This window comes from Lissotriton helveticus, chromosome 5_1 (genome assembly GCF_964261635.1).
Source record: "Lissotriton helveticus chromosome 5_1, aLisHel1.1, whole genome shotgun sequence".
Taxonomy (NCBI): Eukaryota; Metazoa; Chordata; class Amphibia; order Caudata; family Salamandridae; genus Lissotriton; species Lissotriton helveticus.
In genome coordinates, this window is record NC_136065.1 from 1622285591 (window position 1) to 1622309031 (window position 23441).

General features: G+C 38.5%; 16 non-coding genes across 16 annotated transcripts; all 16 read right to left on the minus strand.

The window, feature by feature from the left end:
* Nucleotides 1-645: 645 nt before the first annotated feature.
* TRNAR-CCU (transfer RNA arginine (anticodon CCU)) lies at nt 646-718 on the minus strand. The gene has a single exon. It is a non-coding gene; the product is annotated as a tRNA-Arg (tRNA).
* A 1524-nt stretch (nt 719-2242) lies between these two features.
* On the minus strand, nt 2243-2315 carry TRNAR-CCU (transfer RNA arginine (anticodon CCU)). Its single transcript has one exon. It is a non-coding gene; the product is annotated as a tRNA-Arg (tRNA).
* A 1523-nt stretch (nt 2316-3838) lies between these two features.
* Nucleotides 3839-3911, minus strand: TRNAR-CCU (transfer RNA arginine (anticodon CCU)). Its single transcript has one exon. It is a non-coding gene; the product is annotated as a tRNA-Arg (tRNA).
* Nucleotides 3912-5436: 1525 nt separating this feature from the next.
* TRNAR-CCU (transfer RNA arginine (anticodon CCU)) lies at nt 5437-5509 on the minus strand. The gene has a single exon. It is a non-coding gene; the product is annotated as a tRNA-Arg (tRNA).
* Nucleotides 5510-7032: 1523 nt separating this feature from the next.
* On the minus strand, nt 7033-7105 carry TRNAR-CCU (transfer RNA arginine (anticodon CCU)). Its single transcript has one exon. It is a non-coding gene; the product is annotated as a tRNA-Arg (tRNA).
* Nucleotides 7106-8627: 1522 nt separating this feature from the next.
* On the minus strand, nt 8628-8700 carry TRNAR-CCU (transfer RNA arginine (anticodon CCU)). Its single transcript has one exon. It is a non-coding gene; the product is annotated as a tRNA-Arg (tRNA).
* Nucleotides 8701-10224: 1524 nt separating this feature from the next.
* TRNAR-CCU (transfer RNA arginine (anticodon CCU)) lies at nt 10225-10297 on the minus strand. Its single transcript has one exon. It is a non-coding gene; the product is annotated as a tRNA-Arg (tRNA).
* A 1523-nt stretch (nt 10298-11820) lies between these two features.
* On the minus strand, nt 11821-11893 carry TRNAR-CCU (transfer RNA arginine (anticodon CCU)). Its single transcript has one exon. It is a non-coding gene; the product is annotated as a tRNA-Arg (tRNA).
* Nucleotides 11894-13417: 1524 nt separating this feature from the next.
* On the minus strand, nt 13418-13490 carry TRNAR-CCU (transfer RNA arginine (anticodon CCU)). The gene has a single exon. It is a non-coding gene; the product is annotated as a tRNA-Arg (tRNA).
* A 1524-nt stretch (nt 13491-15014) lies between these two features.
* On the minus strand, nt 15015-15087 carry TRNAR-CCU (transfer RNA arginine (anticodon CCU)). Its single transcript has one exon. It is a non-coding gene; the product is annotated as a tRNA-Arg (tRNA).
* Nucleotides 15088-16610: 1523 nt separating this feature from the next.
* TRNAR-CCU (transfer RNA arginine (anticodon CCU)) lies at nt 16611-16683 on the minus strand. Its single transcript has one exon. It is a non-coding gene; the product is annotated as a tRNA-Arg (tRNA).
* A 1520-nt stretch (nt 16684-18203) lies between these two features.
* Nucleotides 18204-18276, minus strand: TRNAR-CCU (transfer RNA arginine (anticodon CCU)). The gene has a single exon. It is a non-coding gene; the product is annotated as a tRNA-Arg (tRNA).
* Nucleotides 18277-19799: 1523 nt separating this feature from the next.
* Nucleotides 19800-19872, minus strand: TRNAR-CCU (transfer RNA arginine (anticodon CCU)). Its single transcript has one exon. It is a non-coding gene; the product is annotated as a tRNA-Arg (tRNA).
* An 803-nt stretch (nt 19873-20675) lies between these two features.
* TRNAR-UCG (transfer RNA arginine (anticodon UCG)) lies at nt 20676-20748 on the minus strand. Its single transcript has one exon. It is a non-coding gene; the product is annotated as a tRNA-Arg (tRNA).
* Nucleotides 20749-21394: 646 nt separating this feature from the next.
* TRNAR-CCU (transfer RNA arginine (anticodon CCU)) lies at nt 21395-21467 on the minus strand. The gene has a single exon. It is a non-coding gene; the product is annotated as a tRNA-Arg (tRNA).
* Nucleotides 21468-22991: 1524 nt separating this feature from the next.
* On the minus strand, nt 22992-23064 carry TRNAR-CCU (transfer RNA arginine (anticodon CCU)). The gene has a single exon. It is a non-coding gene; the product is annotated as a tRNA-Arg (tRNA).
* Between the last annotated feature and the right edge of the window lie 377 nt (nt 23065-23441).

Below are 23441 nucleotides of genomic sequence, written 5' to 3' on the forward strand. Positions count from 1 at the left end.
ATGTGTCCTGCTGCTTTTTTTTTATACTGTAGGTGGTATGCGAGGTTGGAAAATATATTATTTATAGTTATTTAGGTTTACAAACCATTGTGGGTTTTTTTCAGCTCCTTTCAATTAAATCACTTTTTTGGAATTTATATAATGAGAATGTCACCAGTACGATAAGCTATTGTTTTCATTTTTGCATTTAAACCTCTTTCTTCATGAGATTAAAGCTCAGTTTCTGCTTTATATAGCTCTGGATGTTTCCAGAAGTGGAGAGAAACTTTTTTGAAAGTAGTACAAACTGCTCCTTCCTGGATATTCCAATTTACACACACTCAAAGGTTGTATACGTTTCATGAATCCTGACTTGCCCTATTCAAGTGCCTGAAAGCCTTTCACCACCTCTAGAAACAACAGTTACACCAATCCAATTCAAATCATTTTTTCCAAAGGAATATCTTCTGCCGGGTCAAAAATGCATCTGACAAAGATAGGTGTTTAAAAATCGACTTTGTAGTTTCAGAACATCAACATGACTCTGAAGAGTACAGAAGTAAAATGGTACCATTTCAAAGTTCCTAATACCTCATAAACATCTGAGAGGAAGCATGTAATAAATATATTTATTTTTCTGGAAAAGTAAGAGTGAACATTGGTTTGCACCTCAGACGGGACTCGAACCCACAATCGCTGGCTTAGGAGGCTAGTGCCTTATCCATTAGGCCACTGAGGCACAGATAAATGCCAGTAATCTAGAGGCATTATTTAAATGTATTCAATCGTCCTACACTGGTGTCTGCACACAGGATATTTCTCAGTTCTCTCCATAAGTAAACTTCCCATTTTCATGCTCTTCCATCCCCGACTTTAACACTCTGTTGTGTGCTATAATGGAGACTCTGTATTTCTAGCAAGTGGAGAGAAATTGGAGGAGAACCATTTTCGAATCAACACTTCTTCTTCCATGGATGCTTTTCTTAATAAACTGGGCTTTGACAGTGGTATCAAGCCGTCCTTGTCTTCAGCAGGACACAGAAACAGGTACCAAGTCTACTAACCAAGTTCAACCACACTCTGCAACTTAATAGACCAGTGCTTTACAATTTAGCCAACTGTGTCATCAGCAAAGGCAGCCAAAGTGCCAATCCTTTATAATTCTTCTGTAGTTCTTTTCTTTCTCGTAGGCAAAATTAGCACTTTAACTGCACAAATCATACAGATTTTACACTTGAAGCACTCCATGAACACATACTTACACACCTTGCAGTTCATCTACACACACTTGAGCTAAAAACCCATTCTGTGAAGTCAAAATTCTGCAAACCTAGTACATATTCAGTGCGTGTACATAGAAGCACTTTTTAATGCCACTTAAATGCACTAGATTTTAGACTGAAGATGCAATCTAAATGACTGTGCAGTATGTACTCCACTTTTTTATTAATTAGGAATGAGAACATGATGGCTATAAGAGTATTGGAAGAGCCTGCTTCCATTCTGAATGGAAACCTGAATTGTGTGACAATTGGCAAAAAACGACCACAAAGGGACTTGAACCCTCTATCTTCTGACCCGAAGTCAGACGCCTTATCCATTAGTCCATGCGGTCATGTGTTCTGCTGAATTTATTTTTATACTGTGGGTGGTATGCAAGGTTGGAAAATATATTATTTATAGTTATTTAGGTTTACAAACCATTGTTTTTTTTTTTTCAGCTCCTTTCAATTAAATCACTTTTTTGGAATTTATATAATGAGAATGTCACCAGTACGATAAGCTATTGTTTTCAATTTTGCATTTAAACCTCTTTCTTCATGAGATTAAAGCTCAGTTTATGCTTTATTTAGCTCTGGATGTTTCCAGAAGTGGAGAGAAACTGTTTTGAAAGTAGTACAAACTGCTCCTTCCTGGCTATTCCAATTTACACACACTCAAAGGCTGTATACGTTTCATGAAACCCGGCTTGCCCTATTTAAGTAGCTGAAAGCCTTTCACCACCTCTAGGAACAACAGTTACACCAATCCAATTCAAATAATTTTTTCCAAAGGAATATCTTCTGCCGGGTCAAAAATGCATCTGACAAAGACAGGTGTTTCAAAAATCGACTTTGTAGTTCCAGAACATCAACATGACTCTGACGAGTACAGAAGTAAAATGGTACCATTTCAACGTTCCTAATACCTCATAAGCTTCTGAGAGGAAGCATGTAATAAATATATTTATTTTTCTGGAAAAGTAAGAGTGGACATTGGTTTGCACCTCAGATGGGACTCAAACCCACAATCCCTGGCTTAGGAGGCCAGTGCCTTATCCATTAGGCCACTGAGGCACAGACAAATACCAGCAATCTAGAGGCATTATTTAAATGTATTCATTCGTCCAACACTGGTGTCTGCACACAGGACATTTCTCAGTTCTCTCCATAAGTAAACTTCCCATTTTCATCCTCTTCCATCCCCGAATTTAACACTCTGTTCTGTGCTATAATGGAGACTCTGTATTTCTAGCAAGTGGAGAGAAATTGGAGGAGAACCATTTTCGAATCAACACTTCTTCTTCCATGGATGCTTTTCTCAATAAACTGGGCTTTGACAGTGGTATCAAGCCGCCCTTGTCTTCAGCAGGACACAGAAACAGGTACCAAGTCTACTAACCAAGTTCAACCACCCTCTGCAACTTAATAGACCAGTGTTTTACAAATTAGCCAACTGTGTCATCAGCAAAGGCAGACAATGTGCCAATCCTTTATAATTCTTCTGTAGTACTTTTCTTTCTCGTAGACAAAATTAGCACTTTAACTGCACAAATCATACAGATTTTACACTTGAAGCACTCCATGAACACTTACTTACACACCTTGCAGTTCATCTACACACACTTGAGCTCAAAACCCATTCTGTGAAGTCAAAATTCTGCAAACCTAGTACATATTCAGTGTGTGTACATAGAAGCACTTTTTAATGCCACTTAAATGCACTAGATTTTAGACTGAAGATGCAATCTAAATGACTGTGCAGTATGTACTCCACTTTTTTATTAATTAGGATTGAGAACATGATGGCTATAAGAGTATTGGAAGAGCCTGCTTCCATTCTGAATGGAAACCTGAATTATGTGACAATTGGCAAAAAACAACCACGAAGGGACTCGAACCTTCTATCTTCTGACCCGAAGTCAGACGCCTTATCCATTAGTCCACGCGGTCATGTGTCCTGCTGCATTTATTTTTATACTGTGGGTGGTATGCAAGGTTGGAAAATATATTATTTATAGTTATTTAGGTTTACAAACCATTGGGGGTTTTTTTCAGCTCCTTTCAATTAAATCACTTTTTTGGAATTTATATAATGAGAATGTCACCAGTACGATAAGCTATTGTTTTCATTTTTGCATTTAAACCTCTTTCTTCATGAGATTAAAGCTCAGTTTATGCTTTATTTAGCTCTGGATGTTTCCAGAAGTGGAGAGAAACTGTTTTGAAAGTAGTACAAACTGCTCCTTCCTGGCTATTCCAATTTACACACACTCAAAGGCTGTATACGTTTCATGAAACCCGGCTTGCCCTATTTAAGTAGCTGAAAGCCTTTCACCACCTCTAGGAACAACAGTTACACCAATCCAATTCAAATAATTTTTTCCAAAGGAATATCTTCTGCCGGGTCAAAAATGCATCTGACAAAGACAGGTGTTTCAAAAATCGACTTTGTAGTTTCAGAACATCAACATGACTCTGACGAGTACAGAAGTAAAATGGTACCATTTCAACGTTCCTAATACCTCATAAGCTTCTGAGAGGAAGCATGTAATAAATATATTTATTTTTCTTGAAAAGTAAGAGTGGACATTGGTTTGCACCTCAGATGGGACTCGAACCCACAATCCCTGGCTTAGGAGGCCAGTGCCTTATCCATTAGGCCACTGAGGCACAGACAAATACTAGCAATCTAGAGGCATTATTTAAATGAATTCATTCGTCCAACACTGGTGTCTGCACACAGGACATTTCTCAGTTCTCTCCATAAGTAAACTTCCCATTTTCATCCTCTTCCATCCCCGACTTTAACACTCAGTTGTGTGCTATAGTGGAGACTCTGTATTTCTAGCAAGTGGAGAGAAATTGGAGGAGAACCATTTTCGAATCAACACTTCTTCTTCCATGGATGCTTTTCTTAATAAACTGGGCTTTGACAGTGGTATCAAGCCGTCCTTGTCTTCAGCAGGACACAGAAACAGGCACCAAGTCTACTAACCAAGTTCAACCACACTCTGCAACTTAATAGACCAGTGCTTTACAAATTAGCCAACTGTGTCATCAGCAAAGGCAGCCAATGTGCCAATCCTTTATAATTCTTCTGTAGTACTTTTCTTTCTCGTAGGCAAAATTAGCACTTTAACTGCACAAATCATACAGATTTTACACTTGAAGCACTCCATGAACACATACTTACACACCTTGCAGTTCATCTACACACTCTTGAGCTAAAAACCCATTCTGTGAAGTCAAAATTCTGCAAACCTAGTACATATTCAGTGCGTGTACATAGAAGCACTTTTTATTGCCACTTAAATGCACTAGATTTTAGACTGAAGATGCAATCTAAATGAATGTGCAGTATGTACTCCACTTTTTTATTAATTAGGAATGAGAACATTATGGCTATAAGAGCATTGGAAGAGCCTGCTTCCATTCTGAATGGAAACCTGAATTGAGTGACAATTGGCAAAAACCGACCACGAAGGGACTGGAACCCTCTATCTTCTGATCCGAAGTCAGACGCCTTATCCATTAGTCCACGCGGTCATGTGTCCTGCTGCTTTTATTTTTATACTGTGGGTGGTATGCAAGGTTGGAAAATATATTATTTATAGTTATTTAGGTTTACAAACCATTGTTTTTTTTTTTTTCAGCTCCTTTCAATTAAATCACTTTTTTGGAATTTATATAATGAGAATGTCACCAGTACGATAAGCTATTGTTTTCAATTTTGCATTTAAACCTCTTTCTTCATGAGATTAAAGCTCAGTTTATGCTTTATTTAGCTCTGGATGTTTCCAGAAGTGGAGAGAAACTGTTTTGAAAGTAGTACAAACTGCTCCTTCCTGGCTATTCCAATTTACACACACTCAAAGGCTGTATACGTTTCATGAAACCCGGCTTGCCCTATTTAAGTAGCTGAAAGCCTTTCACCACCTCTAGGAACAACAGTTACACCAATCCAATTCAAATAATTTTTTCCAAAGGAATATCTTCTGCCGGGTCAAAAATGCATCTGACAAAGACAGGTGTTTCAAAAATCGACTTTGTAGTTCCAGAACATCAACATGACTCTGACGAGTACAGAAGTAAAATGGTACCATTTCAACGTTCCTAATACCTCATAAGCTTCTGAGAGGAAGCATGTAATAAATATATTTATTTTTCTGGAAAAGTAAGAGTGGACATTGGTTTGCACCTCAGATGGGACTCAAACCCACAATCCCTGGCTTAGGAGGCCAGTGCCTTATCCATTAGGCCACTGAGGCACAGACAAATACCAGCAATCTAGAGGCATTATTTAAATGTATTCATTCGTCCAACACTGGTGTCTGCACACAGGACATTTCTCAGTTCTCTCCATAAGTAAACTTCCCATTTTCATCCTCTTCCATCCCCGAATTTAACACTCTGTTCTGTGCTATAATGGAGACTCTGTATTTCTAGCAAGTGGAGAGAAATTGGAGGAGAACCATTTTCGAATCAACACTTCTTCTTCCATGGATGCTTTTCTCAATAAACTGGGCTTTGACAGTGGTATCAAGCCGCCCTTGTCTTCAGCAGGACACAGAAACAGGTACCAAGTCTACTAACCAAGTTCAACCACCCTCTGCAACTTAATAGACCAGTGTTTTACAAATTAGCCAACTGTGTCATCAGCAAAGGCAGACAATGTGCCAATCCTTTATAATTCTTCTGTAGTACTTTTCTTTCTCGTAGACAAAATTAGCACTTTAACTGCACAAATCATACAGATTTTACACTTGAAGCACTCCATGAACACTTACTTACACACCTTGCAGTTCATCTACACACACTTGAGCTCAAAACCCATTCTGTGAAGTCAAAATTCTGCAAACCTAGTACATATTCAGTGCGTGTACATAGAAGCACTTTTTAATGCCACTTAAATGCACTAGATTTTAGACTGAAGATGCAATCTAAATGACTGTGCAGTATGTACTCCACTTTTTTATTAATTAGGATTGAGAACATGATGGCTATAAGAGTATTGGAAGAGCCTGCTTCCATTCTGAATGGAAACCTGAATTATGTGACAATTGGCAAAAAACAACCACGAAGGGACTCGAACCTTCTATCTTCTGACCCGAAGTCAGACGCCTTATCCATTAGTCCACGCGGTCATGTGTCCTGCTGCATTTATTTTTATACTGTGGGTGGTATGCAAGGTTGGAAAATATAATATTTATAGTTATTTAGGTTTACAAACCATTGGGGTTTTTTTTCCGCTCCTTTCAATTAAATCACTTTTTTGGAATTTATATAATGAGAATGTCACCAGTACGATAAGCTATTGTTTTCATTTTTGCATTTAAACCTCTTTCTTCATGAGATTAAAGCTCAGTTTATGCTTTATTTAGCTCTGGATGTTTCCAGAAGTGGAGAGAAACTGTTTTGAAAGTAGTACAAACTGCTCCTTCCTGGCTATTCCAATTTACACACACTCAAAGGCTGTATACGTTTCATGAAACCCGGCTTGCCCTATTTAAGTAGCTGAAAGCCTTTCACCACCTCTAGGAACAACAGTTACACCAATCCAATTCAAATAATTTTTTCCAAAGGAATATCTTCTGCCGGGTCAAAAATGCATCTGACAAAGACAGGTGTTTCAAAAATCGACTTTGTAGTTTCAGAACATCAACATGACTCTGACGAGTACAGAAGTAAAATGGTACCATTTCAACGTTCCTAATACCTCATAAGCTTCTGGGAGGAAGCATGTAATAAATATATTTATTTTTCTTGAAAAGTAAGAGTGGACATTGGTTTGCACCTCAGATGGGACTCGAACCCACAATCCCTGGCTTAGGAGGCCAGTGCCTTATCCATTAGGCCACTGAGGCACAGACAAATACTAGCAATCTAGAGGCATTATTTAAATGAATTCATTCGTCCAACACTGGTGTCTGCACACAGGACATTTCTCAGTTCTCTCCATAAGTAAACTTCCCATTTTCATCCTCTTCCATCCCCGACTTTAACACTCAGTTGTGTGCTATAGTGGAGACTCTGTATTTCTAGCAAGTGGAGAGAAATTGGAGGAGAACCATTTTCGAATCAACACTTCTTCTTCCATGGATGCTTTTCTTAATAAACTGGGCTTTGACAGTGGTATCAAGCCGTCCTTGTCTTCAGCAGGACACAGAAACAGGCACCAAGTCTACTAACCAAGTTCAACCACACTCTGCAACTTAATAGACCAGTGCTTTACAAATTAGCCAACTGTGTCATCAGCAAAGGCAGCCAATGTGCCAATCCTTTATAATTCTTCTGTAGTACTTTTCTTTCTCGTAGGCAAAATTAGCACTTTAACTGCACAAATCATACAGATTTTACACTTGAAGCACTCCATGAACACATACTTACACACCTTGCAGTTCATCTACACACTCTTGAGCTAAAAACCCATTCTGTGAAGTCAAAATTCTGCAAACCTAGTACATATTCAGTACGTGTACATAGAAGCACTTTTTATTGCCACTTAAATGCACTAGATTTTAGACTGAAGATGCAATCTAAATGAATGTGCAGTATGTACTCCACTTTTTTATTAATTAGGAATGAGAACATTATGGCTATAAGAGCATTGGAAGAGCCTGCTTCCATTCTGAATGGAAACCTGAATTGAGTGACAATTGGCAAAAACCGACCACGAAGGGACTGGAACCCTCTATCTTCTGATCCGAAGTCAGACGCCTTATCCATTAGTCCACGCGGTCATGTGTCCTGCTGCTTTTATTTTTATACTGTAGGTGGTATGCAAGGTTGGAAAATATATTATTTATAGTTATTTAGGTTTACAAACCATTGTGGGTTTTTTTCAGCTCCTTTCAATTAAATCACTTTTTTGGAATTTATATAATGAGAATGTCACCAGTACGATAAGCTATTGTTTTCATTTTTGCATTTAAACCTCTTTCTTCATGAGATTAAAGCTCAGTTTATGCTTTATATAGCTCTGGATGTTTCCAGAAGTGGAGACAAACTTTTTTGAAAGTAGTACAAACTGCTCCTTCCTGGATATTCCAATTTACACACACTCAAAGGTTGTATACGTTTCATGAATCCTGACTTGCCCTATTCAAGTGCCTGAAAGCCTTTCACCACCTCTAGAAACAACAGTTACACCAATCCAATTCAAATCATTTTTTCCAAAGGAATATCTTCTGCCGGGTCAAAAATGCATCTGACAAAGATAGGTCTTTAAAAATCGACTTTGTAGTTTCAGAACATCAACATGACTCTGAAGAGTACAGAAGTAAAATGGTACCATTTCAAAGTTCCTAATACCTTCTAAACATCTGAGAGGAAGCATGTAATAAATATATTTATTTTTCTGGAAAAGTAAGAGTGAACATTGGTTTGCACCTCAGACGGGACTCGAACCCACAATCGCTGGCTTAGGAGGCTAGTGCCTTATCCATTAGGCCACTGAGGCACAGATAAATGCCAGCAATCTAGAGGCATTATTTAAATGTAGTCAATCGTCCTACACTGGTGTCTGCACACAGGATATTTCTCAGTTCTCTCCATAAGTAAACTTCCCATTTTCATGCTCTTCCATCCCCGACTTTAACACTCTGTTGTGTGCTATAATGGAGACTCTGTATTTCTAGCAAGTGGAGAGAAATTGGAGGAGAACCATTTTCGAATCAACACTTCTTCTTCCATGGATGCTTTTCTTAATAAACTGGGCTTTGACAGTGGTATCAAGCCGTCCTTGTCTTCAGCAGGACACAGAAACAGGTACCAAGTCTACTAACCAAGTTCAACCACACTCTGCAACTTAATAGACTAGTGCTTTACAATTTAGCCAACTGTGTCATCAGCAAAGGCAGCCAAAGTGCCAATCCTTTATAATTCTTCTGTAGTACTTTTCTTTCTCGTAGGCAAAATTAGCACTTTAACTGCACAAATCATACAGATTTTACACTTGAAGCACTCCATGAACACATACTTACACACCTTGCAGTTCATCTACACACACTTGAGCTAAAAACCCATTCTGTGAAGTCAAAATTCTGCAAACCTAGTACATATTCAGTGCGTGTACATAGAAGCACTTTTTAATGCCACTTAAATGCACTAGATTTTAGACTGAAGATGCAATCTAAATGACTGTGCAGTATGTACTCCACTTTTTTATTAATTAGGAATGAGAACATGATGGCTATAAGAGTATTGGAAGAGCCTGCTTCCATTCTGAATGGAAACCTGAATTGTGTGACAATTGGCAAAAAACAACCACGAAGGGACTCGAACCCTCTATCTTCTGACCCGAAGTCAGACGCCTTATCCATTAGTCCACGCGGTCATGTGTTCTGCTGCATTTATTTTTATACTGTGGGTGGTATGCAAGGTTGGAAAATATATTATTTATAGTTATTTAGGTTTACAAACCATTGGTTTTTTTTTTTCAGCTCCTTTCAATTAAATCACTTTTTTGGAATTTATATAATGAGAATGTCACCAGTACGATAAGCTATTGTTTTCAATTTTGCATTTAAACCTCTTTCTTCATGAGATTAAAGCTCAGTTTATGCTTTATTTAGCTCTGGATGTTTCCAGAAGTGGAGAGAAACTGTTTTGAAAGTAGTACAAACTGCTCCTTCCTGGCTATTCCAATTTACACACACTCAAAGGCTGTATACGTTTCATGAAACCCGGCTTGCCCTATTTAAGTAGCTGAAAGCCTTTCACCACCTCTAGGAACAACAGTTACACCAATCCAATTCAAATAATTTTTTCCAAAGGAATATCTTCTGCCGGGTCAAAAATGCATCTGACAAAGACAGGTGTTTCAAAAATCGACTTTGTAGTTCCAGAACATCAACATGACTCTGACGAGTACAGAAGTAAAATGGTACCATTTCAACGTTCCTAATACCTCATAAGCTTCTGAGAGGAAGCATGTAATAAATATATTTATTTTTCTGGAAAAGTAAGAGTGGACATTGGTTTGCACCTCAGATGGGACTCAAACCCACAATCCCTGGCTTAGGAGGCCAGTGCCTTATCCATTAGGCCACTGAGGCACAGACAAATACCAGCAATCTAGAGGCATTATTTAAATGTATTCATTCGTCCAACACTGGTGTCTGCACACAGGACATTTCTCAGTTCTCTCCATAAGTAAACTTCCCATTTTCATCCTCTTCCATCCCCGAATTTAACACTCTGTTCTGTGCTATAATGGAGACTCTGTATTTCTAGCAAGTGGAGAGAAATTGGAGGAGAACCATTTTCGAATCAACACTTCTTCTTCCATGGATGCTTTTCTCAATAAACTGGGCTTTGACAGTGGTATCAAGCCACCCTTGTCTTCAGCAGGACACAGAAACAGGTACCAAGTCTACTAACCAAGTTCAACCACCCTCTGCAACTTAATAGACCAGTGTTTTACAAATTAGCCAACTGTGTCATCAGCAAAGGCAGACAATGTGCCAATCCTTTATAATTCTTCTGTAGTACTTTTCTTTCTCGTAGACAAAATTATCACTTTAACTGCACAAATCATACAGATTTTACACTTGAAGCACTCCATGAACACTTACTTACACACCTTGCAGTTCATCTACACACACTTGAGCTCAAAACCCATTCTGTGAAGTCAAAATTCTGCAAACCTAGTACATATTCAGTGCGTGTACATAGAAGCACTTTTTAATGGCACTTAAATGCACTAGATTTTAGACTGAAGATGCAATCTAAATGACTGTGCAGTATGTACTCCACTTTTTTATTAATTAGGATTGAGAACATGATGGCTATAAGAGTATTGGAAGAGCCTGCTTCCATTCTGAATGGAAACCTGAATTATGTGACAATTGGCAAAAAACAACCACGAAGGGACTCGAACCTTCTATCTTCTGACCCGAAGTCAGACGCCTTATCCATTAGTCCACGCGGTCATGTGTCCTGCTGCATTTATTTTTATACTGTGGGTGGTATGCAAGGTTGGAAAATATATTATTTATAGTTATTTAGGTTTACAAACCATTGGGGTTTTTTTTCAGCTCCTTTCAATTAAATCACTTTTTTGGAATTTATATAATGAGAATGTCACCAGTACGATAAGCTATTGTTTTCATTTTTGCATTTAAACCTCTTTCTTCATGAGATTAAAGCTCAGTTTATGCTTTATTTAGCTCTGGATGTTTCCAGAAGTGGAGAGAAACTGTTTTGAAAGTAGTACAAACTGCTCCTTCCTGGCTATTCCAATTTACACACACTCAAAGGCTGTATACGTTTCATGAAACCCGGCTTGCCCTATTTAAGTAGCTGAAAGCCTTTCACCACCTCTAGGAACAACAGTTACACCAATCCAATTCAAATAATTTTTTCCAAAGGAATATCTTCTGCCGGGTCAAAAATGCATCTGACAAAGACAGGTGTTTCAAAAATCGACTTTGTAGTTTCAGAACATCAACATGACTCTGACGAGTACAGAAGTAAAATGGTACCATTTCAACGTTCCTAATACCTCATAAGCTTCTGAGAGGAAGCATGTAATAAATATATTTATTTTTCTTGAAAAGTAAGAGTGGACATTGGTTTGCACCTCAGATGGGACTCGAACCCACAATCCCTGGCTTAGGAGGCCAGTGCCTTATCCATTAGGCCACTGAGGCACAGACAAATACTAGCAATCTAGAGGCATTATTTAAATGAATTCATTCGTCCAACACTGGTGTCTGCACACAGGACATTTCTCAGTTCTCTCCATAAGTAAACTTCCCATTTTCATCCTCTTCCATCCCCGACTTTAACACTCAGTTGTGTGCTATAGTGGAGACTCTGTATTTCTAGCAAGTGGAGAGAGATTGGAGGAGAACCATTTTCGAATCAACACTTCTTCTTCCATGGATGCTTTTCTTAATAAACTGGGCTTTGACAGTGGTATCAAGCCGTCCTTGTCTTCAGCAGGACACAGAAACAGGCACCAAGTCTACTAACCAAGTTCAACCACACTCTGCAACTTAATAGACCAGTGCTTTACAAATTAGCCAACTGTGTCATCAGCAAAGGCAGCCAATGTGCCAATCCTTTATAATTCTTCTGTAGTACTTTTCTTTCTCGTAGGCAAAATTAGCACTTTAACTGCACAAATCATACAGATTTTACACTTGAAGCACTCCATGAACACATACTTACACACCTTGCAGTTCATCTACACACTCTTGAGCTAAAAACCCATTCTGTGAAGTCAAAATTCTGCAAACCTAGTACATATTCAGTGCGTGTACATAGAAGCACTTTTTATTGCCACTTAAATGCACTAGATTTTAGACTGAAGATGCAATCTAAATGAATGTGCAGTATGTACTCCACTTTTTTATTAATTAGGAATGAGAACATTATGGCTATAAGAGCATTGGAAGAGCCTGCTTCCATTCTGAATGGAAACCTGAATTGAGTGACAATTGGCAAAAACCGACCACGAAGGGACTGGAACCCTCTATCTTCTGATCCGAAGTCAGACGCCTTATCCATTAGTCCACGCGGTCATGTGTCCTGCTGCTTTTATTTTTATACTGTGGGTGGTATGCAAGGTTGGAAAATATATTATTTATAGTTATTTAGGTTTACAAACCATTGTTTTTTTTTTTTCAGCTCCTTTCAATTAAATCACTTTTTTGGAATTTATATAATGAGAATGTCACCAGTACGATAAGCTATTGTTTTCAATTTTGCATTTAAACCTCTTTCTTCATGAGATTAAAGCTCAGTTTATGCTTTATTTAGCTCTGGATGTTTCCAGAAGTGGAGAGAAACTGTTTTGAAAGTAGTACAAACTGCTCCTTCCTGGCTATTCCAATTTACACACACTCAAAGGCTGTATACGTTTCATGAAACCCGGCTTGCCCTATTTAAGTAGCTGAAAGCCTTTCACCACCTCTAGGAACAACAGTTACACCAATCCAATTCAAATAATTTTTTCCAAAGGAATATCTTCTGCCGGGTCAAAAATGCATCTGACAAAGACAGGTGTTTAAAAAATCGACTTTGTAGTTCCAGAACATCAACATGACTCTGACGAGTACAGAAGTAAAATGGTACCATTTCAACGTTCCTAATACCTCATAAGCTTCTGAGAGGAAGCATGTAATAAATATATTTATTTTTCTGGAAAAGTAAGAGTGGACATTGGTTTGCACCTCAGATGGGACTCAAACCCACAATCCCTGGCTTAGGAGGCCAGTGCCTTATCCATTAGGCCACTGAGGCACAGACAAATACCAGCAATCTAGAGGCATTATTTAAATGTATTCATTCGTCCAACACTGGTGTCTGCACACAGGACATTTCTCAGTTCTCTCCATAAGTAAACTTCCCATTTTCATCCTCTTCCATCCCCGACTTTAACACTCAGTTGTGTGCTATAGTGGAGACTCTGTATTTCTAGCAAGTGGAGAGAAATTGGAGGAGAACCATTTTCGAATCAACACTTCTTCTTCCATGGATGCTTTTCTTAATAAACTGGGCTTTGACAGTGGTATCAAGCCGTCCTTGTCTTCAGCAGGACACAGAAACAGGCACCAAGTCTACTAACCAAGTTCAACCACACTCTGCAACTTAATAGACCAGTGCTTTACAAATTAGCCAACTGTGTCATCAGCAAAGGCAGCCAATGTGCCAATCCTTTATAATTCTTCTGTAGTACTTTTCTTTCTCGTAGGCAAAATTAGCACTTTAACTGCACAAATCATACAGATTTTACACTTGAAGCACTCCATGAACACATACTTACACACCTTGCAGTTCATCTACACACTCTTGAGCTAAAAACCCATTCTGTGAAGTCAAAATTCTGCAAACCTAGTACATATTCAGTGCGTGTACATAGAAGCACTTTTTATTGCCACTTAAATGCACTAGATTTTAGACTGAAGATGCAATCTAAATGAATGTGCAGTATGTACTCCACTTTTTTATTAATTAGGAATGAGAACATTATGGCTATAAGAGCATTGGAAGAGCCTGCTTCCATTCTGAATGGAAACCTGAATTGAGTGACAATTGGCAAAAACCGACCACGAAGGGACTGGAACCCTCTATCTTCTGATCCGAAGTCAGACGCCTTATCCATTAGTCCACGCGGTCATGTGTCCTGCTGCTTTTATTTTTATACTGTGGGTGGTATGCAAGGTTGGAAAATATATTATTTATAGTTATTTAGGTTTACAAACCATTGTTTTTTTTTTTTCAGCTCCTTTCAATTAAATCACTTTTTTGGAATTTATATAATGAGAATGTCACCAGTACGATAAGCTATTGTTTTCAATTTTGCATTTAAACCTCTTTCTTCATGAGATTAAAGCTCAGTTTATGCTTTATTTAGCTCTGGATGTTTCCAGAAGTGGAGAGAAACTGTTTTGAAAGTAGTACAAACTGCTCCTTCCTGGCTATTCCAATTTACACACACTCAAAGGCTGTATACGTTTCATGAAACCCGGCTTGCCCTATTTAAGTAGCTGAAAGCCTTTCACCACCTCTAGGAACAACAGTTACACCAATCCAATTCAAATAATTTTTTCCAAAGGAATATCTTCTGCCGGGTCAAAAATGCATCTGACAAAGACAGGTGTTTAAAAAATCGACTTTGTAGTTCCAGAACATCAACATGACTCTGACGAGTACAGAAGTAAAATGGTACCATTTCAACGTTCCTAATACCTCATAAGCTTCTGAGAGGAAGCATGTAATAAATATATTTATTTTTCTGGAAAAGTAAGAGTGGACATTGGTTTGCACCTCAGATGGGACTCAAACCCACAATCCCTGGCTTAGGAGGCCAGTGCCTTATCCATTAGGCCACTGAGGCACAGACAAATACCAGCAATCTAGAGGCATTATTTAAATGTATTCATTCGTCCAACACTGGTGTCTGCACACAGGACATTTCTCAGTTCTCTCCATAAGTAAACTTCCCATTTTCATCCTCTTCCATCCCCGAATTTAACACTCTGTTCTGTGCTATAATGGAGACTCTGTATTTCTAGCAAGTGGAGAGAAATTGGAGGAGAACCATTTTCGAATCAACACTTCTTCTTCCATGGATGCTTTTCTCAATAAACTGGGCTTTGACAGTGGTATCAAGCCGCCCTTGTCTTCAGCAGGACACAGAAACAGGTACCAAGTCTACTAACCAAGTTCAACCACCCTCTGCAACTTAATAGACCAGTGTTTTACAAATTAGCCAACTGTGTCATCAGCAAAGGCAGACAATGTGCCAATCCTTTATAATTCTTCTGTAGTACTTTTCTTTCTCGTAGACAAAATTAGCACTTTAACTGCACAAATCATACAGATTTTACACTTGAAGCACTCCATGAACACTTACTTACACACCTTGCAGTTCATCTACACATACTTGAGCTCAAAACCCATTCTGTGAAGTCAAAATTCTGCAAACCTAGTACATATTCAGTGCGTGTACATAGAAGCACTTTTTAATGCCACTTAAATGCACTAGATTTTAGACTGAAGATGCAATCTAAATGACTGTGCAGTATGTACTCCACTTTTTTATTAATTAGGATTGAGAACATGATGGCTATAAGAGTATTGGAAGAGCCTGCTTCCATTCTGAATGGAAACCTGAATTATGTGACAATTGGCAAAAAACAACCACGAAGGGACTCGAACCTTCTATCTTCTGACCCGAAGTCAGACGCCTTATCCATTAGTCCACGCGGTCATGTGTCCTGCTGCATTTATTTTTATACTGTGGGTGGTATGCAAGGTTGGAAAATATATTATTTATAGTTATTTAGGTTTACAAACCATTGGGGTTTTTTTTCAGCTCCTTTCAATTAAATCACTTTTTTGGAATTTATATAATGAGAATGTCACCAGTACGATAAGCTATTGTTTTCATTTTTGCATTTAAACCTCTTTCTTCATGAGATTAAAGCTCAGTTTATGCTTTATTTAGCTCTGGATGTTTCCAGAAGTGGAGAGAAACTGTTTTGAAAGTAGTACAAACTGCTACTTCCTGGCTATTCCAATTTACACACACTCAAAGGCTGTATACGTTTCATGAAACCCGGCTTGCCCTATTTAAGTAGCTGAAAGCCTTTCACCACCTCTAGGAACAACAGTTACACCAATCCAATTCAAATAATTTTTTCCAAAGGAATATCTTCTGCCGGGTCAAAAATGCATCTGACAAAGACAGGTGTTTCAAAAATCGACTTTGTAGTTTCAGAACATCAACATGACTCTGACGAGTACAGAAGTAAAATGGTACCATTTCAACGTTCCTAATACCTCATAAGCTTCTGAGAGGAAGCATGTAATAAATATATTTATTTTTCTTGAAAAGTAAGAGTGGACATTGGTTTGCACCTCAGATGGGACTCGAACCCACAATCCCTGTCTTAGGAGGCCAGTGCCTTATCCATTAGGCCACTGAGGCACAGACAAATACTAGCAATCTAGAGGCATTATTTAAATGAATTCATTCGTCCAACACTGGTGTCTGCACACAGGACATTTCTCAGTTCTCTCCATAAGTAAACTTCCCATTTTCATCCTCTTCCATCCCCGACTTTAACACTCAGTTGTGTGCTATAGTGGAGACTCTGTATTTCTAGCAAGTGGAGAGAAATTGGAGGAGAACCATTTTCGAATCAACACTTCTTCTTCCATGGATGCTTTTCTTAATAAACTGGGCTTTGACAGTGGTATCAAGCCGTCCTTGTCTTCAGCAGGACACAGAAACAGGCACCAAGTCTACTAACCAAGTTCAACCACACTCTGCAACTTAATAGACCAGTGCTTTACAAATTAGCCAACTGTGTCATCAGCAAAGGCAGCCAATGTGCCAATCCTTTATAATTCTTCTGTAGTACTTTTCTTTCTCGTAGGCAAAATTAGCACTTTAACTGCACAAATCATACAGATTTTACACTTGAAGCACTCCATGAACACATACTTACACACCTTGCAGTTCATCTACACACTCTTGAGCTAAAAACCCATTCTGTGAAGTCAAAATTCTGCAAACCTAGTACATATTCAGTGCGTGTACATAGAAGCACTTTTTATTGCCACTTAAATGCACTAGATTTTAGACTGAAGATGCAATCTAAATGAATGTGCAGTATGTACTCCACTTTTTTATTAATTAGGAATGAGAACATTATGGCTATAAGAGCATTGGAAGAGCCTGCTTCCATTCTGAATGGAAACCTGAATTGAGTGACAATTGGCAAAAACCGACCACGAAGGGACTGGAACCCTCTATCTTCTGATCCGAAGTCAGACGCCTTATCCATTAGTCCACGCGGTCATGTGTCCTGCTGCTTTTATTTTTATACTGTGGGTGGTATGCAAGGTTGGAAAATATATTATTTATAGTTATTTAGGTTTACAAACCATTTTTTTTTTTCAGCTCCTTTCAATTAAATCACTTTTTTGGAATTTATATAATGAGAATGTCACCAGTACGATAAGCTATTGTTTTCAATTTTGCATTTAAACCTCTTTCTTCATGAGATTAAAGCTCAGTTTATGCTTTATTTAGCTCTGGATGTTTCCAGAAGTGGAGAGAAACTGTTTTGAAAGTAGTACAAACTGCTCCTTCCTGGCTATTCCAATTTACACACACTCAAAGGCTGTATACGTTTCATGAAACCCGGCTTGCCCTATTTAAGTAGCTGAAAGCCTTTCACCACCTCTAGGAACAACAGTTACACCAATCCAATTCAAATAATTTTTTCCAAAGGAATATCTTCTGCCGGGTCAAAAATGCATCTGACAAAGACAGGTGTTTCAAAAATCGACTTTGTAGTTCCAGAACATCAACATGACTCTGACGAGTACAGAAGTAAAATGGTACCATTTCAACGTTCCTAATACCTCATAAGCTTCTGAGAGGAAGCATGTAATAAATATATTTATTTTTCTGGAAAAGTAAGAGTGGACATTGGTTTGCACCTCAGATGGGACTCAAACCCACAATCCCTGGCTTAGGAGGCCAGTGCCTTATCCATTAGGCCACTGAGGCACAGACAAATACCAGCAATCTAGAGGCATTATTTAAATGTATTCATTCGTCCAACACTGGTGTCTGCACACAGGACATTTCTCAGTTCTCTCCATAAGTAAACTTCCCATTTTCATCCTCTTCCATCCCCGAATTTAACACTCTGTTCTGTGCTATAATGGAGACTCTGTATTTCTAGCAAGTGGAAAGAAATTGGAGGAGAACCATTTTCGAATCAACACTTCTTCTTCCATGGATGCTTTTCTCAATAAACTGGGCTTTGACAGTGGTATCAAGCCGCCCTTGTCTTCAGCAGGACACAGAAACAGGTACCAAGTCTACTAACCAAGTTCAACCACCCTCTGCAACTTAATAGACCAGTGTTTTACAAATTAGCCAACTGTGTCATCAGCAAAGGCAGACAATGTGCCAATCCTTTATAATTCTTCTGTAGTACTTTTCTTTCTCGTAGACAAAATTAGCACTTTAACTGCACAAATCATACAGATTTTACACTTGAAGCACTCCATGAACACTTACTTACACACCTTGCAGTTCATCTACACACACTTGAGCTCAAAACCCATTCTGTGAAGTCAAAATTCTGCAAACCTAGTACATATTCAGTGCGTGTACATAGAAGCACTTTTTAATGCCACTTAAATGCACTAGATTTTAGACTGAAGATGCAATCTAAATGACTGTGCAGTATGTACTCCACTTTTTTATTAATTAGGATTGAGAACATGATGGCTATAAGAGTATTGGAAGAGCCTGCTTCCATTCTGAATGGAAACCTGAATTATGTGACAATTGGCAAAAAACAACCACGAAGGGACTCGAACCTTCTATCTTCTGACCCGAAGTCAGACGCCTTATCCATTAGTCCACGCGGTCATGTGTCCTGCTGCATTTATTTTTATACTGTGGGTGGTATGCAAGGTTGGAAAATATATTATTTATAGTTATTTAGGTTTACAAACCATTGGGTTTTTTTTTCAGCTCCTTTCAATTAAATCACTTTTTTGGAATTTATATAATGAGAATGTCACCAGTACGATAAGCTATTGTTTTCATTTTTGCATTTAAACCTCTTTCTTCATGAGATTAAAGCTCAGTTTATGCTTTATTTAGCTCTGGATGTTTCCAGAAGTGGAGAGAAACTGTTTTGAAAGTAGTACAAACTGCTCCTTCCTGGCTATTCCAATTTACACACACTCAAAGGCTGTATACGTTTCATGAAACCCGGCTTGCCCTATTTAAGTAGCTGAAAGCCTTTCACCACCTCTAGGAACAACAGTTACACCAATCCAATTCAAATAATTTTTTCCAAAGGAATATCTTCTGCCGGGTCAAAAATGCATCTGACAAAGACAGGTGTTTCAAAAATCGACTTTGTAGTTTCAGAACATCAACATGACTCTGACGAGTACAGAAGTAAAATGGTACCATTTCAACGTTCCTAATACCTCATAAGCTTCTGGGAGGAAGCATGTAATAAATATATTTATTTTTCTTGAAAAGTAAGAGTGGACATTGGTTTGCACCTCAGATGGGACTCGAACCCACAATCCCTGGCTTAGGAGGCCAGTGCCTTATCCATTAGGCCACTGAGGCACAGACAAATACTAGCAATCTAGAGGCATTATTTAAATGAATTCATTCGTCCAACACTGGTGTCTGCACACAGGACATTTCTCAGTTCTCTCCATAAGTAAACTTCCCATTTTCATCCTCTTCCATCCCCGACTTTAACACTCAGTTGTGTGCTATAGTGGAGACTCTGTATTTCTAGCAAGTGGAGAGAAATTGGAGGAGAACCATTTTCGAATCAACACTTCTTCTTCCATGGATGCTTTTCTTAATAAACTGGGCTTTGACAGTGGTATCAAGCCGTCCTTGTCTTCAGCAGGACACAGAAACAGGCACCAAGTCTACTAACCAAGTTCAACCACACTCTGCAACTTAATAGACCAGTGCTTTACAAATTAGCCAACTGTGTCATCAGCAAAGGCAGCCAATGTGCCAATCCTTTATAATTCTTCTGTAGTACTTTTCTTTCTCGTAGGCAAAATTAGCACTTTAACTGCACAAATCATACAGATTTTACACTTGAAGCACTCCATGAACACATACTTACACACCTTGCAGTTCATCTACACACTCTTGAGCTAAAAACCCATTCTGTGAAGTCAAAATTCTGCAAACCTAGTACATATTCAGTGCGTGTACATAGAAGCACTTTTTATTGCCACTTAAATGCACTAGATTTTAGACTGAAGATGCAATCTAAATGAATGTGCAGTATGTACTCCACTTTTTTATTAATTAGGAATGAGAACATTATGGCTATAAGAGCATTGGAAGAGCCTGCTTCCATTCTGAATGGAAACCTGAATTGAGTGACAATTGGCAAAAACCGACCACGAAGGGACTGGAACCCTCTATCTTCTGATCCGAAGTCAGACGCCTTATCCATTAGGCCACGCGGTCATGTGTCCTGCTGCTTTTATTTTTATACTGTAGGTGGTATGCAAGGTTGGAAAATATATTATTTATAGTTATTTAGGTTTACAAACCATTGTGGGTTTTTTTCAGCTCCTTTCAATTAAATCACTTTTTTGGAATTTATATAATGAGAATGTCACCAGTACGATAAGCTATTGTTTTCATTTTTGCATTTAAACCTCTTTCTTCATGAGATTAAAGCTCAGTTTATGCTTTATATAGCTCTGGATGTTTCCAGAAGTGGAGACAAACTTTTTTGAAAGTAGTACAAACTGCTCCTTCCTGGATATTCCAATTTACACACACTCAAAGGTTGTATACGTTTCATGAATCCTGACTTGCCCTATTCAAGTGCCTGAAAGCCTTTCACCACCTCTAGAAACAACAGTTACACCAATCCAATTCAAATCATTTTTTCCAAAGGAATATCTTCTGCCGGGTCAAAAATGCATCTGACAAAGATAGGTCTTTAAAAATCGACTTTGTAGTTTCAGAACATCAACATGACTCTGAAGAGTACAGAAGTAAAATGGTACCATTTCAAAGTTCCTAATACCTTCTAAACATCTGAGAGGAAGCATGTAATAAATATATTTATTTTTCTGGAAAAGTAAGAGTGAACATTGGTTTGCACCTCAGACGGGACTCGAACCCACAATCGCTGGCTTAGGAGGCTAGTGCCTTATCCATTAGGCCACTGAGGCACAGATAAATGCCAGCAATCTAGAGGCATTATTTAAATGTAGTCAATCGTCCTACACTGGTGTCTGCACACAGGATATTTCTCAGTTCTCTCCATAAGTAAACTTCCCATTTTCATGCTCTTCCATCCCCGACTTTAACACTCTGTTGTGTGCTATAATGGAGACTCTGTATTTCTAGCAAGTGGAGAGAAATTGGAGGAGAACCATTTTCGAATCAACACTTCTTCTTCCATGGATGCTTTTCTTAATAAACTGGGCTTTGACAGTGGTATCAAGCCGTCCTTGTCTTCAGCAGGACACAGAAACAGGTACCAAGTCTACTAACCAAGTTCAACCACACTCTGCAACTTAATAGACCAGTGCTTTACAATTTAGCCAACTGTGTCATCAGCAAAGGCAGCCAAAGTGCCAATCCTTTATAATTCTTCTGTAGTACTTTTCTTTCTCGTAGGCAAAATTAGCACTTTAACTGCACAAATCATACAGATTTTACACTTGAAGCACTCCATGAACACATACTTACACACCTTGCAGTTCATCTACACACACTTGAGCTAAAAACCCATTCTGTGAAGTCAAAATTCTGCAAACCTAGTACATATTCAGTGCGTGTACATAGAAGCACTTTTTAATGCCACTTAAATGCACTAGATTTTAGACTGAAGATGCAATCTAAATGACTGTGCAGTATGTACTCCACTTTTTTATTAATTAGGAATGAGAACATGATGGCTATAAGAGTATTGGAAGAGCCTGCTTCCATTCTGAATGGAAACCTGAATTGTGTGACAATTGGCAAAAAACAACCACGAAGGGACTCGAACCCTCTATCTTCTGACCCGAAGTCAGACGCCTTATCCATTAGTCCACGCGGTCATGTGTTCTGCTGCATTTATTTTTATACTGTGGGTGGTATGCAAGGTTGGAAAATATATTATTTATAGTTATTTAGGTTTACAAACCATTTGTTTTTTTTTTTCAGCTCCTTTCAATTAAATCACTTTTTTGGAATTTATATAATGAGAATGTCACCAGTACGATAAGCTATTGTTTTCAATTTTGCATTTAAACCTCTTTCTTCATGAGATTAAAGCTCAGTTTATGCTTTATTTAGCTCTGGATGTTTCCAGAAGTGGAGAGAAACTGTTTTGAAAGTAGTACAAACTGCTCCTTCCTGGCTATTCCAATTTACACACACTCAAAGGCTGTATACGTTTCATGAAACCCGGCTTGCCCTATTTAAGTAGCTGAAAGCCTTTCACCACCTCTAGGAACAACAGTTACACCAATCCAATTCAAATAATTTTTTCCAAAGGAATATCTTCTGCCGGGTCAAAAATGCATCTGACAAAGACAGGTGTTTCAAAAATCGACTTTGTAGTTCCAGAACATCAACATGACTCTGACGAGTACAGAAGTAAAATGGTACCATTTCAACGTTCCTAATACCTCATAAGCTTCTGAGAGGAAGCATGTAATAAATATATTTATTTTTCTGGAAAAGTAAGAGTGGACATTGGTTTGCACCTCAGATGGGACTCAAACCCACAATCCCTGGCTTAGGAGGCCAGTGCCTTATCCATTAGGCCACTGAGGCACAGACAAATACCAGCAATCTAGAGGCATTATTTAAATGTATTCATTCGTCCAACACTGGTGTCTGCACACAGGACATTTCTCAGTTCTCTCCATAAGTAAACTTCCCATTTTCATCCTCTTCCATCCCCGAATTTAACACTCTGTTCTGTGCTATAATGGAGACTCTGTATTTCTAGCAAGTGGAGAGAAATTGGAGGAGAACCATTTTCGAATCAACACTTCTTCTTCCATGGATGCTTTTCTCAATAAACTGGGCTTTGACAGTGGTATCAAGCCGCCCTTGTCTTCAGCAGGACACAGAAACAGGTACCAAGTCTACTAACCAAGTTCAACCACCCTCTGCAACTTAATAGACCAGTGTTTTACAAATTAGCC